We start from the raw sequence: 18,122 nt of genomic DNA on the forward strand, positions 1-18,122 counted from the left end.
TTATGGCTTACCTAATGAAGACCCTTTAGCTCATATTAAAGAGTTTAACAATGTTGTGAGTGGTTTACCTTTGCTGGGAGTAAGTGAAGCAAATTTGAGGATGAGAGTGTTTCCTTACACCTTGAAAGATAAGGCCAAGAGTTGGTTGATGACTCTAACACCAGGTTCCCTCACTACATGGGATGCCGTGGCTAAGAAGTTCTTGAAGAAATTCTTTTCCACTCAAAAGACAGCCACATTAAGGGGACAAATCGTCAACTTCAAACAAGATGATGGAGAACCTTTCAATGAGTGTTGGGAGCGTTTTAAAGGGCTCTTGATACAATGTCCACACCATGGGTTACCTTTTCACTTACAAATGCAAATTTTTTATGATGGACTAACCCAAAATTGCCAATCAACTGTTGATAATGCAGCAGGTGGAGCATTGAAGAAAAAGAATGCTCAAGAGTCATATAACATTTATGAGATGTTGGGGTCTAATGCTCAACACAAAGATTTAAGGGGTAAGAAAGTTCGAGTCTATGAAACAAGTTCTAATCATGAGCTTTTGTTGCAGGTAACTAACCTAGAAAGGAAGCTTGAAGCCGTGCTCAACATGGTGCCAAAAGCAAATGAAGTGTGTGCCATTTGCAACATACCAAGCCACCCTACTCATCAATGTCCATCTAGGGAAGCTTACCCCGAGTATGTTCAAGAGCAAGTGAACCTCATGAATTCTTACAATCAAAGGCCAAGGAATGATGTGTATCCCAATACATATAACTCAAGTTGGAGAGACCATCCCAATCTTTCGTGGAAGAGCAACAATTTCCAAAATTTCCAACCAAAACCTGCCACTACTCTAGAGGATACGGTTAAATTGTTAGCCCAAAACACCTTGCAATTCCAACATTCCACAAATAGCACTCTCCAACAACATTCGGCAGCCCTAACCAGATTGCAGATGCCTTGAACCAAAAAGAGGTTGGGAAGTTTCCAAGCCAACCCGTGATACTCCAAAGGAACCAAGAGCAAGCCAAAGCAATCACTACACTTAGAAGTGGTAAGGTTATTGATAATAGAGTTGGCAATGAAGTTACTAATGAATATGATCATGTGAATGCAGGTGTTACTCAAGGAGACAATGAGAAACCAAATGAGGAACCAAGCCATGCTACTTCCTCATTTGAAGCACCAAATCTTCACAAGGCCGAGAAACCATACACTCCACCAATACCATTCCCTGGAAGACTTGCCAAGAGCAAGCAGGATAAGTCATTTAAGGAAATTTTTGATATACTAAGCAAAGTGAATGCTAACTTACCTTTGCTTGATGTCATTAGGAACATGCCAACATATGGGAAGTTCTTCAAGGAGTTAAACAGCTACAAAAGGAAGTATGGACCACATGAGAAGGTAGTGGTGTCTGAGAATGTGAGTGCAGTTTTGCAAAGAAAACTTCCACCAAAGCTCAAGGACCCAGGAAGTTTCTCTATCAACATCACCATAGGGGACAAGAAAGTAGAGAAGGCGATGCTTGATTTGGGTGCTAGCATCAACTTAATGCCTTATTCAGTGTACCTTCAACTAGGTTTGGGAGATTTGAAAGCCACCACCATTTCATTACAACTTGCAGACAGATCTGTCAAATATCCAAGAGGTATAGTAGAAGATATTCTAGTTCAAGTTGATAAACTAATCTTGCCTGCAGATTTTGTAGTGTTGGACATGGAAGAAGCTCCTATACATGATCGTGAGTTGCCAATATTGCTTGGGAGACCTTTCATGGCCACGGCCAAGACCATCATTGATGTGCAAAATGGACTCCTCACTATGACAGTGTTAGGAGAGACAGTTCAATTCAAAGTGTTTGAATCTCTTTCTCATCCTTCTTCATCTCTTGATTGCTATGCCATTGATGTACTTGATTCATTGGTATTCTCTAAGTTCTTGCAGGCATAATCGAATGAACCATTACAAACTGTTTTGAGTCAATCTCAAGATGAGTTTGATGAAGAAGATGCACTCATGGAAGAAGTAGCTGCCTTGGAAGCATTAGCATTGTATCCTTTGAATGTTTCACCTCTTTTAGAGCCTTTAGAACCATCAATGTCACATCTAACTCCTTCCACTGTTAAGGCACCAAAACTTGAACTTAAACCACTTCCACCACATCTAAAATATGTATATCTAGCTGAATTTGAAACTCTTCCAGTTATCATAGCTTCTGACCTCACCCGAAATGAAGAAGATAAACTAATTAGGGTGTTAAAAGAGTTCAAATCAGTTTTTGGTTGGTCTATTGCAGATATCAAGGGAATAAGCCCTACCATGTGCATGTATAGGATTCTTTTGGAGGAAGGGGCAAAGTCAACCCGTGAGCCACAAAGAAGACTCAATCCACATATGAAGGAGGTTGTTAGGAATGAGGTGTTGAAATTGTTAAATGTGGGGATCATATATCCCATTTCTGATAGCAAATGGGTGAGTGCTATTCAGGTGGTGCCTAAGAAGGTGGGAATCACTGTGATAAGGAATGAAAACAATGAGCTTGTGCCCACAAAGCCCACGGCCAGTTGGCATGTTTGCACCGATTACAGGAAGTTGAATTCTAGCACTAGAAAAGATTACTTTCCTATGCCTTTCATAGATCAAATGCTTGAGAGATTGGCAGGTTACTCACATTATTGTTTTCTGGATGGATACTCAGGTTACAATCAAATTGCAATCGCTCCGGAGGATCAAGAGAAAACAACCTTTACTTGCCCCTTTGGCACATTTGCATACAGGAGAATGCCTTTTGGACTTTGCAATGCTCCAGCAACATTCCAAAGATGCATGTTGGCCATCTTTTCTGACATGGTAGAAAGATTCATTGAGGTATTTATGGATGACTTCTCAGTGTTTGGTTCCTCTTTTGATGAATGTCTTAATCATCTCTCTTTAGTACTTCAAAGATGTCAGGAAACAAATTTGGTTCTCAATTGGGAAAAGTGCCAATTTATGGTGAAACAAGGAATTGTGTTGGGACATGTAATCTCTAGCAAAGGAATGGAGGTGGACAAAGCCAAAATTGACGTCATCACCAATATGGTAGCCCCCACCACTGTGAAGGGAGTAAGAAGTTTTTTGGGCCATGCGGGTTTTTATCGTCGTTTCATTAAGAACTTTTCAATGATCACTCGTCCATTATGCAATCTGTTAGCTAAAGATGTTGTATTTCATTTTGATAAGGCTTGTATGGATGCATTCAATGCTTTGAAATATGAACTAACCTCGGCCCCTATTATTATGGCACCAGATTGGTCGTTACCTTTTGAATTAATGTGTGATGCCTCTGACTATGCTATTGGTGCAGTTTTAGGGCAAAGGGTGAACAAGCGTCCACATGTGATCTACTATGCAAGCAGGACTCTGCATGATGCCCAACTTAACTATTCCACAACTGAGAAGGAGTTGCTTGCTGTTGTTTTTGCCTTAGAAAAGTTTAGGTCATATCTTGTGGGATCTAAAGTTATTGTGTTTTCTGATCATGCAGCCCTTAGGTACTTGATGACAAAGAAGGATGCTAAACCACGCTTGATTAGATGGATACTCTTACTACAAGAGTTTGACTTGGAAATTCGAGATAAGAAGGGCAGTGATAATGTTGTGGCTGACCATTTGTCCAGGCTTAATGAAAACCATGGAGGTGGAAAACCTTTGCCCCTAAATGAATCATTTCCAGATGAACAACTCCTTGTTGTTCAAGAACAAGAACCATGGTATGCGGATTTTGTTAATTATCTTGCTTGTGGTATAATGAGAAATGACCTTTCTTTTCAGGAAAGAAAGAAGTTCCTTGCCATGGTAAAGCACTACGTTTGGGACGAACCATATTTGTTTAAATATTGCCCTGATCAAATCATTAGGAGATGTGTCCCAGAGAGTGAGCAACAAAGCATCCTAACATTTAGCCACACATTGGCATGTGGAGGCCATTTTGGTGCCAAAAAGACATCTCTAAAGGTTTTACAATCTGGTTTCTTTTGGCCTACTTTATTCAAAGATGCTTTTGATTTTTGCTCTAAGTGTGATAGGTGCCAGAAAATGAGGAACATTAGCCGAAGAAATGAGATGCCATTGAACAACATTTTGGTGGTGGAACTCTTTGATGTTTGGGGAATCGATTTCATGGGACCATTTCCATCCTCTTTTGGCCACTTATACATATTAGTGGCAGTGGATTATGTATCCAAATGGGTTGAAGCCATTGCTACAAGAACTAATGATCATAAGGTTGTGTTGAATTTTCTTAAAGATGTGATTTTTTGTAGGTTTGGAACCCCAAGAGCTATTATTAGTGATGGTGGCAGCCATTTCTGCAACAAACCTTTTAAATCCTTGATGAAGAAGTACAACATCAACCACAAAGTGGCAACCCCGTACCATCCTCAAACCTCAGGACAAGTGGAGATTAGCAATAGGGAGATCAAGAACATTTTGATGAAGACTGTGAGCCCTACAAGGAAGGATTGGTCACTGAGGTTGAACGATGCACTATGGGCATATAGAACAGCATACAAGACCCCCATTGGCATGAGTCCTTATCGCCTTGTGTTTGGGAAAGCTTGTCACTTGCCAATGGAGCTTGAACACCGTGCATATTGAGCCATCAAGAAGTTCAACTTTGATTACAAGGATGCTGGAATAGCAAGGAAACTCCAACTTAATGAGTTGGAAGAACTTAGAAATGAGGCATATGAGAATGCCAAAATCTACAAGGAACGGACTAAGCTCTATCATGACCAGGCCATCCTAAGGAAGGAGTTTCACCAAGGTATGAAAGTACTTTTGTATGACTCACGTTTGAGACTTTTTCCAGGTAAATTGAAGTCTAGGTGGGTGGGACCATTCAAGGTGTTACAAACATTTCCCCACGGAGTTGTGGAGATAGAGAACATGAAGAATGGCACCTCTTTTAAAGTCAATGGGCAGCGATTGAAACCGTATTTGGAGAAAGTGGAGGAAGAGCCAGTGTATCAAGTTGTAGATTTTCTTGAAAACAAACGATTGGGTTGCTATGGAAAAGAGTTGCATCTTGTTGTCTTTTATAAAGCTATAACTCTTGAAATTATGATGATAGAGGTACCATACTCAAATTCTGGAAGAGGAATAGTGGAGACTACCCTAGTGAGTTATTTTGAGCCTAATTGCTTCTTTGAGAGGGTTTAAAGTGTTTCTACTCTTATCTTTTTCTTCCAATTTCACTTTAAATGATCTCATTAATTCTATTTCGTTTGGATGCTAAGAATATATTTGAAAACAAACAGAAAATGAAACAAGAAATAGATGGACAAACTGAGCATTCTAACTTAATTACATGGCAAACTTTGCAAGGTTACATCGAATCCCTAGAGGAAGATTAGTTACACTTCATGTTTACAAAGGTTTAACATAAAAATAACTAACATGAGTAAACATAAGATTAAGAAGGAGAAACCCTTGAAGCAAAACTGATGTTGAAGTCCTTGAAGAGTTCCTTGGTGTTGTGATAGGAGCATATTCATGCGACTTAAATGGCTTGTTCTCGTGCATTTACGTTATGTTTCTCTAGTTATTTTAGTCCTTTATGCTTCTTTTGTGTGTTTTCAGGTTCTAAGGGCTTAGGGAGCAAGAAAGTGCATTTTGAGGCTATTTGGGGCACTTTTGGGCTTGGATTGGATAGCTTAATCATGGAGCAAAGAGGATGGACGAAATTGAAGCCTTGTATGCTCTTTGGGGACATAAAACAAAGGGCCTAGCCCAATCAAACAAATCCTTTGAGCCATGGAAAACCTCTAGCCCAAATCAAACATTCTATGCCATGCAAACCAACCTATTTTAGGCCCATTCTATGTACTTAAACCCTAGCCCTTTAAACTAGCCATATTATGATTTATTCACTTCCATACTCTTCTTTATTCCACATGCATTCACACACATGCACATCATTCACTCACATTTCCTAGCCATGCATCACTTTAACCCACATTTTCACCCATTTACACACACATGCACTCACATGCATTCACATGCATTTCAAGCACCAAACATTCTTCTTTGCCGTGCATTTCCCTTGCCACTTTCTATCCATTTCATTTCATCATTACACCACCATTCACACCCCTTTAATCCACATGCATCCACATACTCATTCACTTAATCATTAAGCCACACATTCACACACACACACACCCAAAACACATCAAAGCCGTGCATTACTCCTTCACATTCCAACATTTCCACATGCATTCCTCTTACAATTTCAGCCATTACACATGCATTTCAAACCTTTCAACACCCTTTAATCATCCCCCTTTAAGTTATGATTTTATTTCCTAACCCTACATGCATTATTTATTAGCATCTTCACATGCATTCACACACACTTTACACATTCAAACAACATCCATGCCGTGGCTCCCCCTTTGAAATTCCAGCTTTCCCATTCATCATTTCACCAACAATTCAGCCACATTCCACATGCATAACCAACCTAGTGTCACTCCCATTCATTCCCTTTAATCATTCAGCCACCATCATACATTTATTCTCTTCACAACACAAAGAACCATCCTGAAAACACATTGCCGTGCACTCCTTGAGCATTTCCAGTTTTTCCCCTTCTCTTTGTATTCACAAGTCACATGCATTCACTTCATCATTACACCACCACTCATTCTTTAAATCCACATGCACTTTAATCATTCAATTACCACATTCACACACCTTTTCTTCAAACATAACCCGTGCATTCCCTTGCATTTCCATAATCTTAATCAGCCAACACATGCACAAATCCATCCATGCCGTGGGTTCCCTTTGCTCCCCTTGTGCAATTCCAGTTTTCACATGTGTCCTAGCTGTTTTTCCATCATTCCTCCACACAAATGCTTAAACAAACAGCCATATGTTCCCTCCACTACCCCTATAAATACCCTAGCATTCATTCATTCATGGACATCTCATTTCATACACTTCACACAACACAAATACAACCCTTGTGCCGCAAATCCCCTTCCAATCTGTGCAGTTTTTATCCTCCATTTCAGCCACTATCCAACCACTTCCCATCCCTCCAAAACACTTCACATAATCCCCAAAGCTCACCTTAGACCTTGTGCCACAACAACGAGGAAGAAAAGATTGCCTAAACGTTCATACAATTCAAGTTTGAGTTGTTGGAATGTTTAGGTGTTTCTTTGATTTCAATGTTTGAATTCAATTTTCTTTGTTTTGTAATGGAAGAGAAGAGTGCCTAAACGTTCATACAACAAAGTCATTCTCTTAAGGAAGAAAATTAGCGGAATCCAACAAAGTCAAGGAGAATCTTTTCCGGCATACTACGAGCGTTTTAAAGCCCTTGTTGCATCATGTCCTCAACATCAAATGAAGGGGGAGCTTCTCCTTCAATACTTCTATGAGGGCCTTCTTCCCATTGAAAGGCAAATGCTCGATGCTTCGGCGGGAGGTGCATTGGTGGACAAAACACCTATGGCAGCCAAGACCCTAATTGCAAACCGTGCTCTAAATGCACAACAATATGAAGGTGTTGGGCAGAGAGACGCCCCACGGCCACATCATGTAAATGATGTAAGTTCTATTTCCGAATTACAATCCCAAATGGCTAACCTTACATCTATGTTGTCGCAGTTTGTGGAGGGCCCCAAAGCGCAAGGAGCTACAATCTGTGGTGTATGCTCTATTCAAGGGCATCCATCCGAGACATGCCCTCAATTAATTGAGAACGGAGGGTGGGAATCTGCCAATGCCATGGGCTATGGGAATCAAAACCAACCAAGGAACGATCCATATTCTAACACATATAATCCAGGTTGGAGAGATCACCCAAATTTCAGATGGAGAGATGCACAACAACCTGCCCAACAAAGTGGATTCCGACAACCTCTGAGTTTCTTTCCAAGGCCAATGGCACCACAACCACCTCCTCAAGCACAATCATCCCAAACCAACTCAGGTACGTCTATGAATGATGATAAAACATATCAATTATTAACCACAATGGCGCAGGGAATGCAGACCCAAGCAAAGGAGGTGAATGAACTAAAGAAACAAATGGGACAAATGGCCGAATTTTTGGGACAATTTCGTGAGAATGGTAAGTTACCAAGCACTACGGTGGTCAATCCAAAGGGTGGCTTCGAATCTGCAAAAGCTATCACCCTAAGAAGTGGAAAAGAAGCGGGAAGCAAAGCACATGAATCTGCCCAAAACAAGGAAGATGAGCAATCCGACCCCACGGCGAGTGTAGCACCACCCAAGCCGCAACCATCTAAACCTTCCCATCCGTCCATCTCAGGTAATGTTGTCCCAAATGTTGTGATTTCGAACACTAATCTGCCCAATGTTCCTTTCCCTCGCAGATTTGCACAATCAAAGAAGGAAGAAGCTGAGAAGGACATTCTAGAGACCTTTCGGAAAGTTCAAGTCAATATCCCGCTCCTAGATGCCATAAAGCAAGTGCCCAAATACGCTAAGTTCTTGAAGGAATTATGCACTACAAGGAAGAGGGCGTCACATAAAGAGGTAGTAAGGGTAAGTGAGAACGTTTCCGCTGTTTTACAAAGAAAGTTACCACCAAAGTGCAAAGATCCAGGTAGCTTTACAATCCCTTGTATTATTGGTCAAACTAAGTTCGAACATGCTATGTTAGACTTAGGAGCTTCAATTAACGTCATGCCATACTCTATTTATGCTTCAATGAACCTTGGTGAATTGAAAAATGATGGTGTGATTATTCAGTTGGCCGATAGATCTAATGCCTATCCAAAGGGCGTATTGGAAGATGTCTTAGTGCAGGTGAATGATTTGATCTTCCCGGAGGATTTCTATGTCCTTGAAATGGAGGAAACCACCCATGCTCCATCCTTGCCGATTCTTCTTGGGAGGCCATTCATGAAGACGGCCCGAACTAAGATAGACGTGTTTAAAGGCACTTTAACAATGGAATTCGATGGGGAAGTGATTGATTTTAATATTTCTGAAACTATGAGATATCCCGTTGATGACCATTCTTGTTTTTCCATTGATGTTATCGATTCTTTGGCGCAGGTATACCTTGAAGAATTGAACGAGGACGCCCTGGAAACAACCATCACTAAGGCCATAGAGCGCAAAAATGAAGGATTTTGGCCAATGCAAGGCCACGGCAAGGAGGAGGAATTCTTTGCCATGGGTTCTAGTGAAGAAATAATTGAGGTTGTGGCAGCCCTTGAGTCATTGCCACAACAATATGGTAAGGTTCCACTCTCACTTTCAAATTCAGTTTCCACTAAGATGCTACCTTCTGTTGTTCAGGCACCATCGCTTGAACTTAAGCCGTTGCCGGACCATTTGAAGTATGTGTTTTTGGGAGAAGGCGAAACATTGCCCGTCATCATTTCATCAAGTCTCACGGCAATGGAGGAGGAGAAGCTTGTGAGGGTGCTGCGAGAGCACAAAACGGCCATAGGGTGGACTTTGGCCGACATTAAAGGAATAAGCCCTACCACATGCATGCACCGTATACTTCTTGAGGAAGGGACTAAGCCATCCCGAGAGGCTCAACGCCGTCTCAACCCTCCGATGATGGAAGTGGTGAAGAAGGAAATAATCAAGCTTTTGGATTGCGGAGTGATCTACCCTATCTCCGATAGCCGTTGGGTCTCTCCAGTTCAAGTCGTTCCCAAGAAGTCCGGAGTAACTGTTATCAAGAATGATGAGAATGAGCTCGTGCCTACACGCATTCAGACTGGATGGCGAGTATGTATCGATTACCGGAAGCTAAATGCCATGACTAGGAAAGATCACTTTCCTTTGCCATTCATCGACCAGATGCTCGAAAGGTTAGCCGGTCATGCTTTTTACTGTTTTCTTGATGGATACTCTGGATATAACCAAATTGTGATAGCCCCGGATGATCAAGAGAAGACCACATTCACATGTCCCTTTGGAACATTTGCTTATCGTCGCATGCCATTTGGCTTATGCAACGCACCGGCCACTTTCCAAAGGTGTATGGTAAGTATATTTTCTAATTTTGTTGAAAAGATCATTGAGGTTTTCATGGATGATTTCAGTGTATTTGGGAGTTCATTTGATAATTGCTTGGATAATCTAACCTTAATTTTGAAACGATGTGTTGAAACTAACCTTGTCTTGAATTGGGAGAAATGTCACTTTATGGTGAAACAAGGTATAGTTTTAGGACATATTGTTTCAGAAAAAGGAATTGAAGTAGATAAATCGAAAATAGACCTTGTACGTCACTTACCCTCTCCTACTTCGGTTAGAGAGGTACGTTCGTTTCTTGGCCATGCAGGGTTCTATAGGCGTTTTATCAAGGACTTCTCCAAGATGTCCAACCCTCTTTGCCGATTGCTTCAAAAAGATGTGCCATTCAAGTTTGATGAAGAGTGTAATTCGACATTTAACCAACTCAAGGAGAAGCTAGTCTCGGCCCCCATTATTGTACCTCCAGATTGGAGCCTTCCGTTCGAGCTCATGTGCGATGCATCCGACTATGCATTAGGAGCTGTTCTAGGACAAAAAAGAGACAAGCGGCCGCATGTCATATACTATGCCTCTCGGACTCTCAATGATGCCCAATTGAACTACTCCACGACGGAAAAAGAACTTCTAGCTGTGGTTTTTGCTTTAGATAAATTCCGTTCATATTTAATTGGTACTAAAGTAATCGTTTATTCTGATCATGCAGCTTTGAGGTACTTGCTCACGAAAAAGGAAGCAAAGCCGAGGCTTATCCGTTGGATTCTTCTTCTTCAAGAATTTGATATTGAAATCCGGGATAAGAAAGGAAGCGAGAATGTAGTGGCTGACCATTTAAGCCGAATGATCCACGAGGAGCATGAAGATGCCGTACCTATCCCTGAAACTTTCCCCGATGAGCAGCTGCTATCCATTGAGGTAAGTGAACCATGGTATGCAGATTTAGTGAATTACTTGGTGGCTAAACAATTTCCAAATGAACTAAACAAGCACCAACGTGATAAGCTTAAAAATGATGCACGTTTCTATGTTTGGGATGACCCTTATTTGTGGAAGTATTGCTCAGATCAAATTGTACGTAGATGTGTGCATGATTCTGAATTTCACTCAATTCTAAGCTTTTGTCACACATATGCATGTGGTGGTCATTTTGGCACACAACGCACTGCCCTCAAGGTTCTAGAGTGTGGTTTTTATTGGCCGACTATATTTAAGGATGCTAGAACCTTTTGTATGTCTTGTGATCGTTGCCAACGAATGGGTAACATAGGTACCAAGGACCAAATGCCGCAAACCCCTGTCTTTAATGTTGAAATTTTTGATGTTTGGGGCATTGATTTCATGGGCCCTTTCCCTCCATCTTATGGTTTCACTTATATCTTGCTAGCCGTTGATTATGTTTCTAAATGGGTGGAAGCAAAAGCCACCCGTACTAACGATTCTAAGGTGGTTGCAGATTTCGTGAAAACTAACATTTTTGCTAGGTTTGGAATGCCGAGAGTAATCATAAGTGATGGAGGGTCTCACTTTTGCAATCGGACCATTGAGGCGTTGCTAAGAAAGTACCATGTCAACCATAAGGTCTCCACACCTTACCATCCTCAAACAAATGGCCAAGCCGAGGTGTCTAACCGAGAAATCAAACAAATTTTGGAGAAGACCGTTGGACCAACAAGGAGGGATTGGAGCTTACGTTTAGATGATGCACTGTGGGCATATCGTACGGCATACAAAACACCCATTGGGATGTCACCTTTTCGGCTCGTCTATGGTAAGCCATGTCATTTGCCCGTAGAGTTAGAGCACAAGGCACATTGGGCCGTGAAGACTTTCAACACGGACATAGATGCAGCGGGAGTTCATAGGAAGCTCCAATTGAATGAACTTGAGGAGATTCGGAATGAAGCCTATGAGAATGCCCGGGTGTACAAAGCCAAGACCAAAGCATTCCATGATAAAATGATTCGAACCAAGACCTTCACAGTTGGGCAGAAAGTGTTACTTTTCAACTCTCGCCTACGTTTGTTTCCTGGTAAGTTGCGTTCTAAATGGATTGGCCCGTTTGTTGTTACTAACGTTTTACCTTATGGTGCAGTACAAATCAAAAGTTCAAGGACGCAGCAAGAATTCAAAGTGAATGGGCATCGATTGAAGCCCTATTACGAGACGTTTGAGGAGCATGTCGTGGAGGAGGTACCCCTCCATGCCGTGGAACCTAGTCAAGCTTAAACGGAGGTACCGTCCGGCTGCAAGACGTAAAAGAAAGCGCTACTTGGGAGGCAACCCATGCATTCAACAAAGGAAGACTTAGAAAGCACTCCAATTCCAGATTCCTAAAAACTCTTCTCTTTGTTGATATTTCGTTTCTGCCTTGTTAGGTTGTTTAGTTGTTATTGTTTGTTTGTTTATTAATTGTGTGAGTCTATGATTGTAACATTAAGAAAATGTTTTGTTTATTGATAGGCACTGCTAAACAAAGAAAGATGGAGCCTTCACAAAGGGCGTTTACTTGAAGCCCCACTACTGGGCAAAACTCTCGGAGCGGAAGGCATCGGAGCGGAAGGCATCGGAGCGGAAGGCGTCGGAGCGGAAGGCATCGGAGCGGAAGGCATCGGAGCGGAAGGCATCGGAGCTAGAGCATTCCAGGCCCCAATACTTGGCCAAACGCTGGACGAGCCAGGAAAAATGTGCCTCTGGAAGTAAGCCGAAAGCCTTTGACGGTCACTTTGCATTCGAACATTGGATTCTTGCAGCTCATCAAGCTTCCTCTTCATGCCCGTTGAATAGTTATTTGCAAGCACATGCAAACTTCTATTCTCATACTTCAGCTGCTTGATCTCTTGCTTGAGACTTTCCACCTCTGCCATCAATGATTCCACCTGACGGGAGCGGGCAAGCAGGCGTTGGCCCATATTGGACACAGAGCTCGCACACTGAACACTAAGTTCGAGGGACTCTTGAACTGCCAACTCATCGGACCGTCCTGACAGCAGCCTACTATCTTTTGGAGTGAGGAGGTTCCTAGCTACTATTGTAGCTGTTGTGGCGTCCTGCATCACGGAGTCTTCACCTGTGAGAAGACCTTTAGAAGATAAGAAAGAAGGGCGCCATACGTTACCTTGACGCGGTGCGCCCGTATCACTGCTAAGGCTCAATTCCAAGCTAAGGTTCGATGAGTTTGCCATTTTTCAAAAGTGTTCAAAGAGAAGGGATGGAGTTAAATTTCAAAGGGCCGGAGTCGATTTTCAAGAATGGGAATTCTTCAGAGTGTGTTTGTTGTGGTGATCGATAGCTCTATAAAAAGCCAAGGCGACGCGTCCACCGATTCAAGAAGCCAGAATTTCCGGCGTAATTTAGGCGACGCTCGGCTTTTCAGAAAATGCGTTCAACTTTGTCAAAAGATTTCTGACAAAGCTGAAAACACGTGGAGGCCATCATCGCAACTACACATCTTTAGCCGACAAGCGCAAAGTTCGGCGACGCTTTCTCTGCTTTTCAGAAGACGCGTGCAGCTTTGTCAAAAGGAGCCGCATCTGCACTACCATGTGTCGTTCAGAAAGCGAAGGGACGTCGTTCAGAAATCGAAGGGGCGTCGTTCAGAAATCGAAGGGGCGCCTGCTCAAAGATCGAAGAGGCGTATTCAAAGATCGAAGAGGCGCCACTATTTCAAAAAGCCGGATTTGCGGGATCAAAACGTTTGTCGACAAGGGTAAAAAGTACCACCACTTGATATTATCTCTATATATGTCGACCTTCGTCTTTTATGGCAGGGTAAACCTGAAGAAAATGCCCAACTCTCCCTCACCTCTGAGGGCGCACTCCCAGCAAAGCCTTTCGAAATACTCAATTCTTTCTTCTTCCCCAAAGATGATACCAGATGCCTGGAGTACAGATGACCCAGGAGGAAACAGCACAACAAATACATGTGCTGATTCATTCACCGCTTCTTCAAAAGCAAAGGTATCTCATATCATCAAGGTCAAAAGCAAAAGTATCTCATATCATGCTCTTTCCCTGTCTTTTTCTTTGTCCTTGTTCTTACTCGCATGGCAAAGTAAAAGAAGCAATCAGCCGGCACTTGGAGTCAGTCTTCCGATCTGGAGCCAACTGCCTGGAATCTATTCCTGATTGCTTACCTAGCGTTGCTCTCGAGTAGTCATCTTCAACGGTTGATACACTTCCAGAGAAGGGACCACTCCTGCAAAGATTGAACAAAGAAACAGATAAAAGGGATAAGCTCAGACCTTCGGGGGAGACCAAAAGAATCCTGCTGCCCAGATCAAGAGTAGCACAAAGGAAAATCAACGATGGGCGGCAACCAGTTCGAGAGTAAGCCTGTGGAATCATTAAGATCAAGCCTCAATGCAATCAACAAAGAGAAGATGGAATTTACACTCCATAACCAGATTTGCATCCCTAAACTCTTCTCTTTGTTAATTACATTCTGCCATGTTTAGTATGTTTAGTTGCTGTTTTTATGTTTACTTTTGTTTGGTGTGATTTTAAGCTTAAAACATTGAGGACATTGTTTGATTTAAGTGTGGGGGGGGGTAACTAATGTTGTTGATACAAATTCGTGAGATTTTATCACCCATAACTTCAAATGTTGTTCCTTACTGTTTTAAGGTGTTTTTAAGTTGTTTTAGAGTGTTTAGTATGTTTTGTTTTTATAACTCCGAAAATACCATAAAAATTTGAAAAAAAAATTGTTTTGAAAAGCCTAAAAAGAGTGTTTTGAGTCGTTTTTGTGTGTTTGTGTCTTAGGATACCTTCCAACACAATGATAAGGATTTGGTTTATAATTGCATGACGGTTAGAAAGAGTTATGAACATAGAGAAAAGTTTGATTTACTCTTGGTAATGCTTGGTTATGGTTATAATGTATGACTTCACATGCAATCATAAAAGAAAAAAATTCGTTTTTTGTAACATGCTTGAAGGAAGGAACTCAAACAAACGCTACAACCCTGAGAGACTTGAGCCTATAACGTTCTTTGGAGAGTATAATCTGTGATTTCTTGTTTTCTAAAGTCGTTGCATGATCTCATTTTTCTTTGCTTGGTTACTACTTAGAAGGCGTTTCATCATATAGTTCCAAATGCTAGAACTCATGCCCATTTCATTCAAAGCATGTTATTGATTTGCATAACACATATTCAAGAAGAAGTTGTGTAGTGACCACCACCATAGCCAAATAGCCTTACTTCCCATACTTCGTATTGTTGTAAGTTTTAATCCCGTTGAGCCTTGTTTAGCCTTTATTCTTTGTTTACCCACATTTTCCTCACCTAGCCTAGTTTAGGACAATCCCCACCCTTGTTCTTAAAAGATAGTGAGCATGACTTAATTGAATTCCTTTTGAGTTACATTATGAAAAAAAATAAGTGTGGGGGAGAGAATGTTTAAGTGTTTATGTTTTGAGATTCAAAAGAAAAAAAAAAAAAAAAAAAAAAAAAAAATTTGAAAGAATAAGTGATTGAAGAAAGGTTCCAAAACACCAATTATGGGCGTAAATTGTCTAATTTCTCCCTTTTTGTTCAAAAGTTGAGTTTTCATTCAAAAGTGAATTCTAAGATGATTCAAATGCTTTGCTCACTATTTCTTTAAGAACCTTTGTTTTCCATACCCCTTCTTTGTTATCCACATACCCCAAGCCCCGTTACAACCCTTGACTTCTATCTTGAGTGTTGTGTATTTCAATTTGTGGAGTTTGAACTTGGTATGAGCATATGGTGTCACTGGTTCTCGCGTCTAAGTAGTAGCATTCCATTCATGAGCTCATATCTAAACATGCTTATTAACTCCAGAAATTGCGTTCTTTGTGATACATATATGTGAGTGTTCGTTTTCATGTTACATCAATCTTCTCACATATGACTAGATTAGGGTGTGTAGTTAGAAATTCTGAGTGAAAATCGAGTGCATATCTTGTAAGGAATTGAGCAAATTCTCTAAGGCATGTTACTACATTGAAAACATGGTTTTAAATGCTTAATTGTGAACTAGTATATGGTGACTATGATTAAGAATGTACTTAAGTGTGAAGATGACTAAAATCTGTGAGAATGATGATTTTTAACATGTCATGTGCATTGGAAATCCCTAAGACGGTTGTTGGAAGGTTTAGGTTGTGTTTTACGTGTTTAGTGTCGTTTTGTTTATTTGTTTTTATTCTGTTTTGCTCGAGGACTAGCAAAAGATAAGTGTGGGGGAGTTTGATAGGAGCATATTCATGCGACTTAAATGGCTTGTTCTCGTGCATTTACGTTATGTTTCTCTAGTTATTTTAGTCCTTTATGCTTCTTTTGTGTGTTTTCAGGTTCTAAGGGCTTAGGGAGCAAGAAAGTGCATTTTGAGGCTATTTGGGGCACTTTTGGGCTTGGAGTGGATAGCTTAATCATGGAGCAAAGAGGATGGACGAAATTGAAGCCTTGTATGCTCTTTGGGGACATAAAACAAAGGGCCTAGCCCAATCAAACAAATCCTTTGAGCCATGGAAAACCTCTAGCCCAAATCAAACATTCTATGCCATGCAAACCAACCTATTTTAGGCCCATTCTATGTACTTAAACCCTAGCCCTTTAAACTAGCCATATTATGATTTATTCACTTCCATACTCTTCTTTATTCCACATGCATTCACACACATGCACATCATTCACTCATATTTCCTAGCCATGCATCACTTTAACCCACATTTTCACCCATTTACACACACATGCACTCACATGCATTCACATGCATTTCAAGCATCAAACATTCTTCTTTGCCGTGCATTTCCCTTGCCACTTTCTATCCATTTCATTTCATCATTACACCACCATTCACACCCCTTTAATCCACATGCATCCACATACTCATTCACTTAATCATTAAGCCACACATTCACACACACACACCCAAAACACATCAAAGCCGTGCATTACTCCTTCACATTCCAACATTTCCACATGCATTCCTCTTACAATTTCAGCCATTACACATGCATTTCAAACCTTTCAACACCCTTTAATCATCCCCCTTTAAGTTATGATTTTATTTCCTAACCCTACATGCATTATTTATTAGCATCTTCACATGCATTCACACACACTTTACACATTCAAACAACATCCATGCCGTGGCTCCCCCTTTGAAATTCCAGCTTTCCCATTCATCATTTCACCAACAATTCAGCCACATTCCACATGCATAACCAACCTAGTGTCACTCCCATTCATTCCCTTTAATCATTCAGCCACCATCATACATTTATTCTCTTCACAACACAAAGAACCATCCTGAAAACACATTGTCGTGCACTCCTTGAGCATTTCCAGTTTTTCCCCTTCTCTTTGTATTCACAAGTCACATGCATTCACTTCATCATTACACCACCACTCATTCTTTAAATCCACATGCACTTTAATCATTCAATTACCCCATTCACACACCTTTTCTTCAAACATAACCCGTGCATTCCCTTGCATTTCCACAATCTTAATCAGCCAACACATGCACAAATCCATCCATGCCGTGGGTTCCCTTTGCTCCCCTTGTGCAATTCCAGTTTTCACATGTGTCCTAGTTGTTTTTCCATCATTCCTCCACACAAATGCTTAAACAAACAGCCATATGTTCCCTCCACTACCCCTATAAATACCCTTGCATTCATTCATTCAAAAAAAACTCATACCTCATTTTCATACACTTCACACAACACAAACACAACCCTTGTGCCGCAAATCCCCTTCCAATCTGTGCAGTTTTTATCCTCCATTTCAGCCACTATCCAACCACTTCCCATCCCTCCAAAACACTTCACATAATCCCCAAAGCTCACCTTAGACCTTGTGCCACAACAACGAGGAAGAAAAGATTGCCTAAACGTTCATACAATTCAAGTTTGAGTTGTTGGAATGTTTAGGTGTTTCTTTGATTTCAATGTTTGAATTCAATTTTGTTTGTTTTGTAATGGAAGAGAAGAGTGCCTAAACGTTCATACAATTCAAGTTTGAGTTGTTGGAATGTTTAGTTGTTTCTTTGATTTCAAGGTTATGAGGAACTAAACCCCCTTTAGCTAGGGGGTGATTCGAAACTATGTTTATATTTGCAATATGAATTGATTACTT

At 41.0% G+C, this 18,122-nt stretch overlaps 1 non-coding gene across 1 annotated transcript; it reads right to left on the minus strand.

Annotated features, from left to right (window-relative positions):
• Positions 1-231: 231 nt before the first annotated feature.
• On the minus strand, positions 232-342 carry LOC148694373 (small nucleolar RNA R71). The gene has a single exon (XR_015967094.1). It is a non-coding gene; the product is annotated as a small nucleolar RNA R71 (small nucleolar RNA).
• Between the last annotated feature and the right edge of the window lie 17,780 nt (positions 343-18,122).

This window comes from Pyrus communis, chromosome 9 (assembly GCF_041283825.1).
Source record: "Pyrus communis isolate YQ-2024b chromosome 9, ASM4128382v1, whole genome shotgun sequence".
In the NCBI taxonomy this organism is placed as follows: Eukaryota; Viridiplantae; Streptophyta; class Magnoliopsida; order Rosales; family Rosaceae; genus Pyrus; species Pyrus communis.